Source organism: Oncorhynchus masou, chromosome 29 (genome assembly GCF_036934945.1).
Source record: "Oncorhynchus masou masou isolate Uvic2021 chromosome 29, UVic_Omas_1.1, whole genome shotgun sequence".
NCBI lineage: Eukaryota > Metazoa > Chordata > Actinopteri > Salmoniformes > Salmonidae > Oncorhynchus > Oncorhynchus masou.
Window position 1 is genome coordinate 95242035 of NC_088240.1, and position 15000 is coordinate 95257034.

Here is a 15000-nt window from a genome sequence, read left to right on the forward strand (position 1 = left end):
TGTATGTGACAAATAAAATTTGATTTGATTTGAATAAAATTTGATTTGATTTGCCTTGGCCAGGGGCTCCATAGAAAATGAATGTGAGATGGGATCACCTTGCCTGCTACTTCTAGTTATTCTGAACAGAATAGAGCCAGATCATTCCTGTTATTACTATAGCGGAGGGATTGGTATACAGTATTTTACATTACATTCATTCAATTAGAGCCAAATGCCATATGTTCCAGAACCGACCCAAAGAGCATACCTATTATATCAAAAGCTTTATCTGCGTCGAAAGATAGAACTACCTAAGGAGCTTTGGTTTGTGATAATTTTTTCTTTACATTTTTTTTTTACCTTTTATTTAACTTGGCAAGTCAGTTAATAATGAATTATTTTTAACAATGACGGCTTACACCGGCCAAACCCGGGCGACGCCAGGCCAATTGTGCGCCGCCCATGTCAAATATGTAATAGACAACGGAGGTTTTCTGGAGATAATTGTTTCTTAAACAAAGCTGATTTGGTCTAGATTTACCAATTTTGAGACGAGACACTGGGTGGCATCCTTACATTTTTTAATAAAATAGAATTTAGTGTGTATTTACATCGATTCTAAATTAACCTTTGTGAACGGATGTGTTCATCCTTGACACTAACAGTGGACCGAATTGGTTCCAACATGTTAAATAGTCCTCAGGAGGAATACTGTCCCAACCAGGTGATTTGTCTTTATTTATATTATCCAATGGCCTTTTAAGTTCATGGAGAGAGATGTGGGCTCCAAGCAAGCCAACTCCCTCAGGTGAGAGAATAGGAGTTCTTGTATCTTACAATCACAGGTGTACAGGTATCTTTATATAAATGGGAGAATCGTTGGTTGATTAATTTGGATTCTGATAGAAATTAACCTGGACTCAATCTGGCTTGGTGTGGATTTACAATCACAGGTGTACAATTCTATGTTTGATTAATTTGGATTTTGATAGTAATTAACCTATTTCAGATTCAATAGTTGCAATGTCATCGAATTGATCCGTACTGCTAAGTTTGTCAAGTCAGTAGATGACTGGGTCGATTACCATGGAAGTAATGGTAGACTCTAACTCCATGGATGGAACATTCGGCTCTGTCTTATCAACCCTCATCGGCAGACTCGGCAGCTTTGGTTTCTCAAATGATTGCCTCGCCTGTTTCACCAACTACTTCTCTGATAGAGTTCAGTGTGTCAAATCGGAGGGTCTGCTGTCCGGACCTCTGGCAATCTCTATGGGGGTGCCACAGGGTTCAATTCTTGGACCGACTCTCTTCTCTGTATACAACAATGATGTTACTCTTGCTGCTGGTGAGTCTCTGATCCACCTCTACGCAGACGACACCATTCTGTATACTTCTGGCCCTTCTTTGGACACTGTGTTAACAACCCTCCAGGCAAGCTTCAATGCCATACAATTCTCCTTCTCTGGCCTCCAATTGCTCTTAAATACAAGTCAAACTAAATGCATGCTCTTCAACCAATCGCTGCCTGCACCTGCCCGCCTGTCCAACATCACTACTCTGGACGGCTCTGACTTAGAATACGTGGACAACTACAAATACCTAGGTGTCTGGTTAGACTGTAAACTCTCCTTCCAGATCCACATCAAACATCTCCAAAGTTAAATATAGAATTGGCTTCCTATTTCGCAACAAAGCATCCTTCACTCATGCTGCCAAACATACCCTTGTAAAACTGACCATCCTACCAATCCTCGACTTCGGCGATGTCATTTACAAAATAGCCTCCAATATCCTACTCAACAAATTGGATGCAGTCTATCACAGTGCAATCTGTTTTGTCACCAAATCCCCATATACTACCCACCATTGCGACCTGTACGCTCTCGTTGGCTGGCCCTCTCTTCATACTCGTCGCCAAACCCACTGGCTCCAGGTCATCTACAAGATCCTGCTAGGTAAAGTCCCCCCTTATCTCAGCTCGCTGGTCACCATAGCATCACCCACCTGTAGCACGCGCTCCAGCAGGTATATCTCTCTGGTCACCCCCAAAACCAATTCTTTCTTTGGCCGCCTCTCCTTCCAGGTGTCTGCTGCCAATGACTGGAACAAACTACAAAAATCTCTGAAATTGGAAACACTTATCTCCCTCACTAGCTTTAAGAACCAACTGTCAGAGCAGCTCACAGATTACTGCACCTGTACATAGCCCACCTATAATTTAGCCCAAACAACTACCTCTTTTTTAAAATATTTATTTTATTTATTTATTTTGCTCCTTTGCACCCCATTATTTTTATTTCTACTTTGCACATTCTTCCACTGCAAATCTACCATTCCAGTGTTTTACTTGCTATATTGTATTTACTTTGCCACCATGGCTTTTTTTGCCTTTACCTCCCTTATCTCACCTCATTTGCTAACATCGTATACAGACTTGTTTCTACTGTATTATTGACTGTATGTTTGTTTTACTCCATGTGTAACTCTGTGTCGTTGTATGTGTCAAACTGCTTTGCTTTATCTTGGCCAGGTCGCAATTGTAAATGAGAACATGTTCTCAACTAGCCTACCTGGTTAAATAAAGGTGAAATAAAATAAATAAAAAAATACAATCTGCTCTGTCTTATCAATACATTCTGCTCTGTCTTATCAATACATTCTGCTCTGTGCTATCAATATATTTATTTCTGTCTTATCAATACATTCTGCTCTGTCTTATCAATACATTCTGCTCTGTCTTATCAATACATTCTGCTCTGTCTTATCAATACATACTGCTCTGTCTTATCAATACATTCTGCTCTGTCCTATCAATACATTCTGCTCTGTCTTATCAATACATTCTGCTCTGTCTTCTCAATACATTCTGCTCTGTCTTATCTATACATTCTGCTCTGTCCTATCAATACATTCTGCTCTGTCTTATCAGTACATTCTGCTCTGTCTTATCAGTACATTTATGTATGTCTTATCAATACATTTAGTTCCACCTTGACTTTGAAGAGAGTAGTCTCTCTCTAACATTGTGAACAACTCTTTCCATTAAATGTGATTTTCTCGACCTAGATGCAAATGCAGATGGATTGTTTTTACATAAAATGGTGTCCCATAAAATCTGAGGATCATTGAATGAAAATAACAAACAAAAATAACCCATTCTGTCCACTTGGTTCTAATATCCTGGATAATGATAAACATCAATATCAATTGGATAAATTTCCCAGGCTACGAAGCTCTTCACATTCAGTGTTGCATGAGATGTGAGTGAGGTTCACAGGAACAAGTCATGAACCAGTCCGCCTGGACGTATCGCTCACACACACACACACACACACACACACACACACACACACACACACACACACACACACACACACACACACACACACACACACACACACACACACACACACACACACACACACACACACACACACACAGCTTGGATAACACAGCACACCATAGCTACCTCCTGCTGTCCAGCTCTGCTCAGCCTGACAAACTGCCAATAACAACCGTGGTCCACAGCCAGGTCCGTCCACCAGGGGTTCACTGCTCCCAGCCTCGCCCGCTTATCTCACACGCAGGGTCAACAGGACATGACCTTTAACCCCTGACCTCTAACTTCGGACAGGGCTTGACCTTCTGCTGACGTAGGGTTGGTGTCTGGGGATGAGAAGAGGGATGAGAATTACAGGGTTTCATGTATGTCTCATCCCAACCACCCAGGCCCTCTTGTGTCTGCACTGGGGCGTGCTAACATGTGGGGGAGGAGGGAGAGAAGGAGGGGGGGTGGGGTGGGTGGAGAGAGAGAGTGTTAGAGAGATGAAGGGACTGGGAGGGAGGCAGAGGAGGAAGAGAGGGGGAGAGGGGGATGGAGAGAGAGAGAGAGAGTGATAGAGAGATGAAGGGAATGGGAGGGAGGCAGAGGAGGAAGAGAGGGGGAGAGGGGGATGGAGAGAGAGAGAGAGAGTGATAGAGAGATGAAGGGAATGGGAGGGAGGCAGAGGAGGAAGAGAGGGGGAGAGGGGGATGGAGAGAGAGAGAGCAATAGAGAGATGAAGGGACTGGAGGGAGGCAGAGGAGGAAGAGAGGAGGAGAGGGCAGAGGGCTTTGCCAAGGCTTCATCTTGAGAGCTTGGCAGTGTGTACCGTGTTGGGCAGCGAGCTCTTGCCATGACACAGTAATGACCTTCCAGAGACCTCACACACACACACTACACAAACACACGCACACACACACACACACACACACACACACACACACACACACACACACACACACACACACACACACACACACACACACACACACACACACACTACACTAGTGGATCCCGATTAGTGGATCCCTATTGGTGCAGCAGTCTAAGGCACTAGAGGCGTCACTACAGACTCCGGTTCAATTCCAGGCTGTGTCACAACCGGCTGTGATTGGGAGTCCCACAGGGCGGTGCACAATTGGCCCAGCATCGTCCTGGTTAGGTTTTGGCCGTCATTGTAAAATAAGAATTTGTTCTAAACTGACTTGTTAAATAAAGGTGAAATAAATTCAATTGAAATACAGTGCTGGTCATTCCTTCTCTTTACGTTCAACATTTCACTGCTTTTTCTCTCCTTGAATTCAACTCTGGACTTTGTCCTTTTTTGCCTCTATGGATTGAAGTTCACCTTTTTTTATGCCCAAGTTCCCAAAAGCAATTAGTCAATTTTCGTGTATTTGACGCGCCCCCCCCCGTACAAGAAAGAAAAGAAGTCGATGCAGCCTAAAGACACAAGTTATTTTTTTAAATGTATTGTTTTCTTTTTATTCAACCCGCACTCCACCCACCTGCCCTTCCTCCACACAATATTCCACGACCCTAAACTCACCCTCCACCCACCTGCCCTACCTCCACACAATATTCAGGACCCTAAACCCGCCCTCCACCCACCTGCCCTTCCTCCACAAAATATTCACGACCCTAAACCCGCCCTCCACCCACCTGCCCTTCCTCCACACAATATTCAGGACCCTAAACCCGCCCTCCACCCACCTGCCCTTCCTCCACACAATATTCCATGACCCTAAACCCGCCCTCCACCCACCTGACCTTCCTCCACACAATATTCCACGACCCTAAACCCGCCCTCCACCCACCTGACCTTCCTCCACACAATATTCCACGACCCTAAACTCACCCTCCACCCACCTGCCCTTCCTCCACACAATATTCAGGACCCTAAACACGCCCTCCACCTACCTGCCCTTCCTCCACACAATATTAACGACCCTAAACCTGCCCTCCACCCACCTGCCCTTCCTCCACACAATATTCACAACCCTAAACTCGCCCTCCACCAACCTGCCCTTCCTCCACACAATATTAACAACCCTAAACTCGCCCTCCACCCACCTGCCCTTCCTCCACACAATATTCAGGACCCTAAACCCGCCCTCCACCCACCTGCCCTTCCTCCACACAATATTCCACGACCCTAAACCCGCCCTCCACCCACCTGCCCTTCCTCCACACAATATTCCACGACCCTAAACCTGCCCTCCACCCAACTGCCCTTCCTCCACACAATATTTCACGACCCTAAACCCGCCCTCCACCTACCTGCCCTTCCTCCACACAATATTCAGGACCCTAAACCCGCCCTCCACCCACCTGCCCTTCCTCCACACAATACTCACGACCCTAAACCCGCCCTCCACCCACCTGCCCTTCCTCCACACAATATTCACAACCCTAAACTCGCCCTCCACCAACCTGCCCTTCCTCCACACAATATTAACAACCCTAAACTCGCCCTCCACCCACCTGCCCTTCCTCCACACAATATTAACAACCCTAAACTCGCCCTCCACCCACCTGCCCTTCCTCCACACAATATTCAGGACCCTAAACCCGCCCACCACCCACCTGCCCTTCCTCCACACAATATTAACGACCCTAAACCTGCCCTCCACCCACCTGACCTTCCTCCACACAATATTCCACGACCCTAAACCCGCCCTCCACCCACCTGCCCTTCCTCCACACAATATTCCACGACCCTAAACTCGCCCTCCACCCACCTGCCCTTCCTCCACACAATATTCCATGACCCTAAACCCGCCCTCCACCCACCTGACCTTCCTCCACACAATATTCCACGACCCTAAACCCGCCCTCCACCCACCTGACCTTCCTCCACACAATATTCCACGACCCTAAACTCACCCTCCACCCACCTGCCCTTCCTCCACACAATATTCAGGACCCTAAACACGCCCTCCACCTACCTGCCCTTCCTCCACACAATATTAACGACCCTAAACCTGCCCTCCACCCACCTGCCCTTCCTCCACACAATATTCCACGACCCTAAACTCGCCCTCCACCAACCTGCCCTTCCTCCACACAATATTAACAACCCTAAACTCGCCCTCCACCCACCTGCCCTTCCTCCACACAATATTCCACGACCCTAAACTCGCCCTCCACCCACCTGCCCTTCCTCCACACAATATTCCACGACCCTAAACCCGCCCTCCACCCACCTGCCCTTCCTCCACACAATATTCACGAACCCTAAACCTGCCCTCCACCCAACCTGCCCTTCCTCCACACAATATTTCCACCCACGACCCTAAACCCGCCCTTCCTCCACCTACCTGCCCTTCCTCCACACAATATTCAGGACCCTAAACCCGCCCTCCACCCACCTGCCCTTCCTCCACACAATACTCACGACCCTAAACCCGCCCTCCACCCACCTGCCCTTCCTCCACACAATATTCACCACCCTAAACCCGCCCTCCACCCACCTGCCCTTCCTCCACACAATATTAACAACCCTAAACTCGCCCTCCACCCACCTGCCCTTCCTCCACACAATATTAACAACCCTAAACTCGCCCTCCACCCACCTGCCCTTCCTCCACACAATATTCCACGACCCTAAACTCGCCCTCCACCCACCTGCCCTTCCTCCACACAATATTCCACGACCCTAAACTCGCCCTCCACCAACCTGCCCTTCCTCCACACAATATTCCACGACCCTAAACCCGCCCTCCACCCAACTGCCCTTCCTCCACACAATATTCCACGACCCTAAACTCACCCTGCACCTACCTGCCCTTCCTCCACACAATATTCCACAACCCTAAACCCGCCCTCCACCCACCTGCCCTTCCTCCACACAATATTCCACGACCCTAAACCTGCCCTCCACCCAACTGCCCTTCCTCCACACAATATTCCACAACACAATACATTAAAATGGTTTAAATGAAAAGCTTCTGTTTGTCAAATCTGTCATCCTCACAGGTTCACTGCCCCAGTGTTTCAGCTCCAGGGCAAATATTGGAGAAAGATACGACCCTGTGTGTGTGTGTGTGTGTGTGTGTGTGTGTGTGTGTGTGTGTGTGTGTGTGTGTGTGTGTGTGTACTGTGTGTTAAATACACCTCGGGTGACTAGCTGGTTGAGGAAAACAAGGCAGAGTAGGGCTCCTGCCTCTCACAATATTCCACACCACAAACACACACCACACCACCCACACTGCACCTTCCTCCACACAATATTCCACACCCTAAACTCAAACACACTGCACACACACTGCCCTTCCACCACACAATATTCCACACACACACACTCAAACACACACACACTTTTCAAACAGCACCAAGCTGCAGAGACGTTTCAATCATCGCCTCAGTATGACCAAAGGCGGTAGAAACAGAACACAGAGGCTCACGTCCCAACTCGCACCCTATTCCTATATGGTGCACTACTGCATTCCAGGCCAGGTCAAAAGTAGTGCACTAAAATAGGGTGCCAGTTACGGACATGAAGTAAGTGCTACCAGAGCTAGAAAGTTGACAGCTTCACAGGCTTCAAAGCTACTTGATGATTAGTCCTTTAGTTGTTTTGTTTTTTGCAGGGTTTTTGTTGTAATGCAACCTAACAGGATATGGCTGAAAAACAGCAATAGTTCTTGAAGCCAGAAGCTGTGGAATTCCTTTCATTCTCTACACCATATAGTGGAGTTTACGTGTTCACTGTTTTGAAACCATGCCAGTGTTTATCAGCTACATGCTGACAGTCTATTTAAACCACCTATTTAAACCACGTACTGACAGTCTATTTAAACCACGTACTGACAGTCTATTTAAACCACGTACTGACAGTCTATTTAAACCACGTACTGACAGTCTATTTAAACCACGTACTGACAGTCTATTTAAACCACGTACTGACAGTCTATTTAAACCATGTACTGACAGTCTATTTAAACCACGTACTGACAGTCTATTTAAACCACGTACTGACAGTCTATTTAAACCACACTGACAGTCTATTTAAACCACGCACTGACAGTCTATTTAAACATGTACTGACAGTCTATTTAAACCACGTACTGACAGTCTATTTAAACCACGTACTGACAGTCTATTTAAACCACACTGACAGTCTATTTAAACTACGTACTGACAGTCTATTTAAACCACGCTGACAGTCTATTTAAACCACGTACTGACAGTCTATTTAAACCATGTACTGACAGTCTATTTAAACAACGTACTGACAGTCTATTTAAACCACGTACTGACAGTCTATTTAAACCACCATACTGACAGTCTATTTAAACCAACTGACAGTCTATTTAAACCAAAGTACTGACAGTCTATTTAAACCACGTACTGACAGTCTATTTAAACCACATATTTCTATTTAAACCAACTGACAGTCTATTTAAACCACATACTGACAGTCTATTTAAACCACATACTGACAGACTATTTAAACCACATACTGACAGTCTATTTAAACCACGTACTGACAGTCTATTTAAACCATGTACTGACAGTCTATTTAAACCACGTACTGACAGTCTATTTAAACCACGTAAACTGACAGTCTATTTAAACCACGTACTGACAGTCTATTTAAACCACGTGACAGTCTATTTAAACCACGTACTGACAGTCTATTTAAACCACGTACTGACAGTCTATTTAAACCATGTACTGACAGTCTATTTAAACCACGTACTGACAGTCTATTTAAACCACGTACTGACAGTCTATTTAAACCACATACTGACAGTCTATTTAAACCACGTACTGACAGTCTATTTAAACCATGCCAGTACTGACAGTCTATTTAAACCACGTACTGACAGTCTATTTAAACCAGTACTGACAGTCTATTTAAACCAGAACTGACAGTCTATTTAAACCACATACTGACAGTCTATTTAAACCACATACTGACAGTCTATTTAAACCACATACTGACAGTCTATTTAAACCATGTACTGACAGTCTATTTAAACCACATGCTGACAGTCTATTTAAACCACGTACTGACAGTCTATTTAAACCACGTACTGACAGTCTATTTAAACCACGTACTGACAGTCTATTTAAACCACGTACTGACAGTCTATTTAAACCACGTACTGACAGTCTATTTAAACCACGTACTGACAGTCTATTTAAACCACGTACTGACAGTCTATTTAAACCACGTACTGACAGTCTATTTAAACCACGTACTGACAGTCTATTTAAACCACGTACTGACAGTCTATTTAAACCATGTACTGACAGTCTATTTAAACCACGTACTGACAGTCTATTTAAACCACGTACTGACAGTCTATTTAAACCATGTACTGACAGTCTATTTAAACCACGTACTGACAGTCTATTTAAACCACGTACTGACAGTCTATTTAAACCACATACTGACAGTCTATTTAAACCACGTACTGACAGTCTATTTAAACCACGTACTGACAGTCTATTTAAACCACATACTGACAGTCTATTTAAACCACGTACTGACAGTCTATTTAAACCAGTGTTTGACAGTCTATTTTAAACCACGTACTGACAGTCTATTTAAACCACGTACTGACAGTCTATTTAAACCACGTACTGACAGTCTATTTAAACCACGTACTGACAGTCTATTTAAACCACGTACTGACAGTCTATTTAAACCACGTACTGACAGTCTATTTGACAAACCATCCTGGAGTCTATTTAAACGTAGACTCACTGACAGTCTATTTAAACCACATGCTGTTTAAACTGACCTGCCAGATCTATTTAAACCATCCCTGACAGTCTATTTAAACCACGTACTGACAGCCTGACTTTAAATCCACATACTGACAGTCTATTTAAACCACATACTGACAGTCTATTTAAACCACGTACTGACAGTCTATTTAAACCACATACTGACAGTCTATTTAAACCACGTACTGACAGTTTTTAAACCACGTACTGACAGTCTATTTAAACCACGTACTGACAGTCTATTTAAACCACGTACTGACAGTCTATTTAAACCACTGTACTGACAGTCTATTTAAACCACCTGACAGTCTATTTAAACCACGTACTGACAGTCTATTTAAACCACGTACTGACAGTCTATTTAAACCTCTGACAGTCTATTTAAACCACTGACAGTCTATTTAAACCATGTACTGACAGTCTATTTAAACCACAGTACTGACAGTCTATTTAAACCATGTACTGACAGTCTATTTAAACCACGTACTGACAGTCTATTTAAACCACGTACTGACAGTCTATTTAAACCACATACTGACAGTCTATTTAAACCACATACTGACAGTCTATTTAAACTACTGACAGTCTACATGACACACACAGTCATTTAAACAGTACTGACAGTCTATTTAAACCACATACTGACAGATTTAAACCACATACTGACAGTCTATTTAAACCACATTGACAGTCTATTAAACCACGTACTGACACTGCCAAACCAGTCCTGACAGTCTCCACGGACAGGTGTTTAAACCACGCTGACAGAGTTAAACCACGTGTGCATCTGCTGTTACATGACACAGATTGACCACGTAGACAGTCTATTTAACATCTATTTAAACTGAGCCATTCCAGGTCTGACAGTCTATTTAAACCACGTGACTGCCAGTCTATTTAAACCACATGCCTGATCTATTTAAACTGTACTGATATCCCATGTACTGACAGTCTATTTAAACCATTTGACAGTCTGTATACTGACAGTGACTGACAGTCTATTTAAACCACATACTGACAGTGCCATTGTATTTAAACCACATGCCAGTCTATTTACCTGTACTGACAGTCTATTTAAACCACATACTGACAGTCTAAACCACGTACTGACAGTCTATTTAAACCAGTACTGACAGTCTATTTAAACCATGTACTGACCTCTATTTAAACCACTCAACTGACAGTCTGTGTACTGACAGTCTATTTAAACCACGTACTGATCTACTGTACTGACAGTCTATTTAAACCACGTACACAGTCTATTTAAACCACGTACTGACAGTCTGTTTAAAAACCACCACTGACATACTTTAAACCACGTACTGACAGTCTATTTAAACCACTACTGACAGTCTATTTAAACCACATACTGACAGATGCCTCTACTGACTGTCTATTTAAACCACGTACTGACAGTCTATTTAAACCACGTGACTGACAGTCTATTTAAACCACATACTGACAGTCTTTTAAACCACATGTGACAGTCTATTTAAACTGTACTGACTGTGATGCCTCTATACTGTCTATTTAAACCACATACTGACTGTAAACCACATGACAGTCTATTTAAACTGTAGTACTGACAGTCTATTTAAACTACTGACAGTCTATTTAAACTGTACTACTGTCTATGCCACTACTGACTGTCTAGTAAACTGTACTGACTCTATTTAAACTGTAGTACTGTGATTTAAACCTCTACTGACTGTCTAGTACTGTGTCTATTTAAACCTCTGTACTGACAGTCTATTTAAACCACTGTATGACTCTATTTACTGTACTGACTGTGTATGACCTCTATACTGTAGTACTGTGATGACAGTCTATTTAAACCACGTACTGACAGTATTTACTGTGTACTGACAGTCTATTTAAACTGTACTGACAGTGATTTAAACCTCTATACTGTAGTACTGTGATGCCTCTATACTGTAGTACTGACAGTCTATGCTGACAGTCTATAAAACCACTGTATGACTCTATACTGTAGTACTGTGATGCCTCTATAAACCATGTACTGACAGTCTATTTAAACCACGTACTGTGATGCCTATTTATACTGTAGTCTATTTAAACCACTGTGATGCCTCTATACTGTAGTACTGTGATGCCTCTATACTGTATTACCACGTGATGCCTCTATAAACTGTACTGTCTATTTAAACTGTACTGATGCCACGTCTGACTCTATTTAAACTGTACTGTCTATTTAAACCACTATACTGTCTATTTAAACCACGTACTGACAGTCTATTTAAACCACATACTGACATGCCCATGCCAGTGTTTGGGGCTGTTCTGAGGGCAGAAGGGGGTACTGTGGAAGGTGTTCCTAATGTTTTGTTCATCATTATTCTGACACATGCCACCAGTCCTGGAGCCGTATACTCAGTCAGGACTGTGTGGTTCAGAAGACGTAGACTGTGATGTGCTGTCTCTACGATGACTGTAGATTGACCCTGGAGATGCCTCCCTAGCCAATCCCCTGTCCGCTGAACTCTCCACGGCCTGCCACCTCGCCTCGCCTGATCTCTGTTAGGATATCCCATGTATTAGTCATTTGCCTCTCATCCAGAGTGACTTACAGGAGTTATTAGTGCCTTGCTCATGCCACATCGACCGGTTTATTCACCTAGTCGTCTCAGGGTTTCGAACCAACAACCTTTCGTTACCGCTCTTAACCTCTAGGCTAACTCCTTGAGGGTCTCTACTATTCTGCTAGTACTGTGCATGCACACTCTATACTGTAGCACTGTGATACTCTATAAGGGTCTCAACAGACACTGTTGGAAGGGCTCGGGGGCAGGCTGTCGCTACTGTGATGCCTCTATACTGTAGTGTGAGAATCTGTGATTCTGCCTCAGGTCTGTAGTACTGTGATGCCTCTATACTGTAGTACTGTGATGCCTCTATACTGTAGTACTGTGATGCCTCTATACTGTAGTACTGTGATGCCTCTATACTGTAGTACTGTGATGCCTCTATACTGCAGTACTGTGATGCCTCTATACTGTAGTACTGTGATGCCTCTATACTGTAGTACTGTAGTAGTAAGATGCCTCTATACTGTAGTACTGCAGTACTGTGATGTCTCTATACTGTAGTAATGTAGTACTGTGATGCCTCTATACTGTAGTACTGTGATGCCTCTATGCTGTAGTACTGTGATGCCTCTATACTGTAGTACTGTGATGCCTCTATACTGGAGTACTGTGATACCTCTATACTGTAGTACTGTAGTACTGTGATGCCTCTATACTGTAGTACTGTAGTACTAAGATGCCTCTATACTGTAGTACTGCAGTACTGTGATGCCTCTATACTGTAGTAATGTAGTACTGTGATGCCTCTATACTGTAGTACTGCAGTACTGTGATGCCTCTATGCTGTAGTACTGTGATGCCTCTATGCTGTAGTACTGTGATGCCTCTATACTGTAATACTGTGATGCCTCTATACTGTAGTACTGTAGTACTAAGATGCCTCTATACTGTAGTAATGTAGTACTGTGATGCCTCTATACTGGAGTACTGTGATGCCTCTATACTGTAGTACTGTAGTACTAAGATGCATCTATACTGTAGTACTGTAGTACTGTGATGCCTCTATACTGTAGTACTGTGATGCATCTATACTGTAGTACTGTGATGCCTCTATACTGTAGTACTGTGATGCATCTATACTGTAGTACTGTGATGCCTCTATACTGTAGTACTGTAGTACTGTGATGCCTCTATACTGTAGTACTGTGATGCATCTATACTGTAGTACTGTGATGCCTCTACTATACTGTAGTACTTTGATGCCTCTACTATACTGTAGTACTGTAGTACTGTGATGCCTCTATACTGTAGTACTGTTATGCCTCTACTATACTGTAGTACTTTGATGCCTCTACTATACTGTAGTACTGTAGTACTGTGATGCCTCTATACTGTAGTACTGTGATGCCTCTACTATACTGTAGTACTTTGATGCCTCTACTATACTGTAGTACTTTGATGCCTCTACTATACTGTAGTACTGTAGTACTGTGATGCCTCTATACTGTAGTACTGTTATGCCTCTACTATACTGTAGTACTTTGATGCCTCTACTATACCGTAGTACTGTAGTACTGTGATGCCTCTATACTGTAGTACTGTGATGCCTCTATGCTGTAGTACTTTGATGCCTCTACTATACTGTAGTACTGTAGTACTGTGATGCCTCTACTATACTGTAGTACTTTGATGCCTCTACTATACTGTAGTACTGTAGTACTGTGATGCCTCTATACTGTAGTACTGTTATGCCTCTACTATACTGTAGTACTTTGATGCCTCTACTATACTGTAGTACTGTAGTACTGTGATGCCTCTATACTGTAGTAATGTGATGCCTCTATGCTGTAGTACTGTAGTACTGTGATGCCTCTATGCTGTAGTACTGTGATGCCTCTACTATGCTGTAGTACTGTAGTACTGTAATGCCTCTATACTGTAGTACTGTGATGCCTCTATACTGTAGTACTGTGATGCCTCTACTATACTGTAGTACTTTGATGCCTCTACTATACTGTAGTACTGTAGTACTGTGATGCCTCTATACTGTAGTACTGTTATGCCTCTACTATACTGTAGTACTTTGATGCCTCTACTATACTGTAGTACTGTAGTACTGTGATGCCTCTATACTGTAGTACTGTGATGCCTCTACTATACTGTAGTACTTTGATGCCTCTACTATACTGTAGTACTTTGATGCCTCTACTATACTGTAGTACTGTGATGCCTCTATACTGTAGTACTGTTATGCCTCTACTATACTGTAGTACTTTGATGCCTCTACTATACTGTAGTACTGTAGTACTGTGATGCCTCTATACTGTAGTACTGTGATGCCTCTACTATACTGTAGTACTTTGATGCCTCTACTATACTGTAGTACTTTGATGCCTCTACTATACT

At 43.4% G+C, this 15000-nt stretch overlaps 1 long non-coding RNA gene across 3 annotated transcripts in view; it reads right to left on the minus strand.

The window, feature by feature from the left end:
* Positions 1 to 15000, minus strand: part of LOC135521008 (uncharacterized) — a 263402-nt gene that overhangs the window by 179698 nt on the left and 68704 nt on the right. For all 3 annotated transcript variants that reach the window (XR_010452476.1, XR_010452477.1, XR_010452475.1), the window contains exon 3: positions 3455 to 3651. This is a non-coding gene — a long non-coding RNA (uncharacterized LOC135521008). The remainder of the gene's footprint in view (positions 1 to 3454; positions 3652 to 15000) is intronic.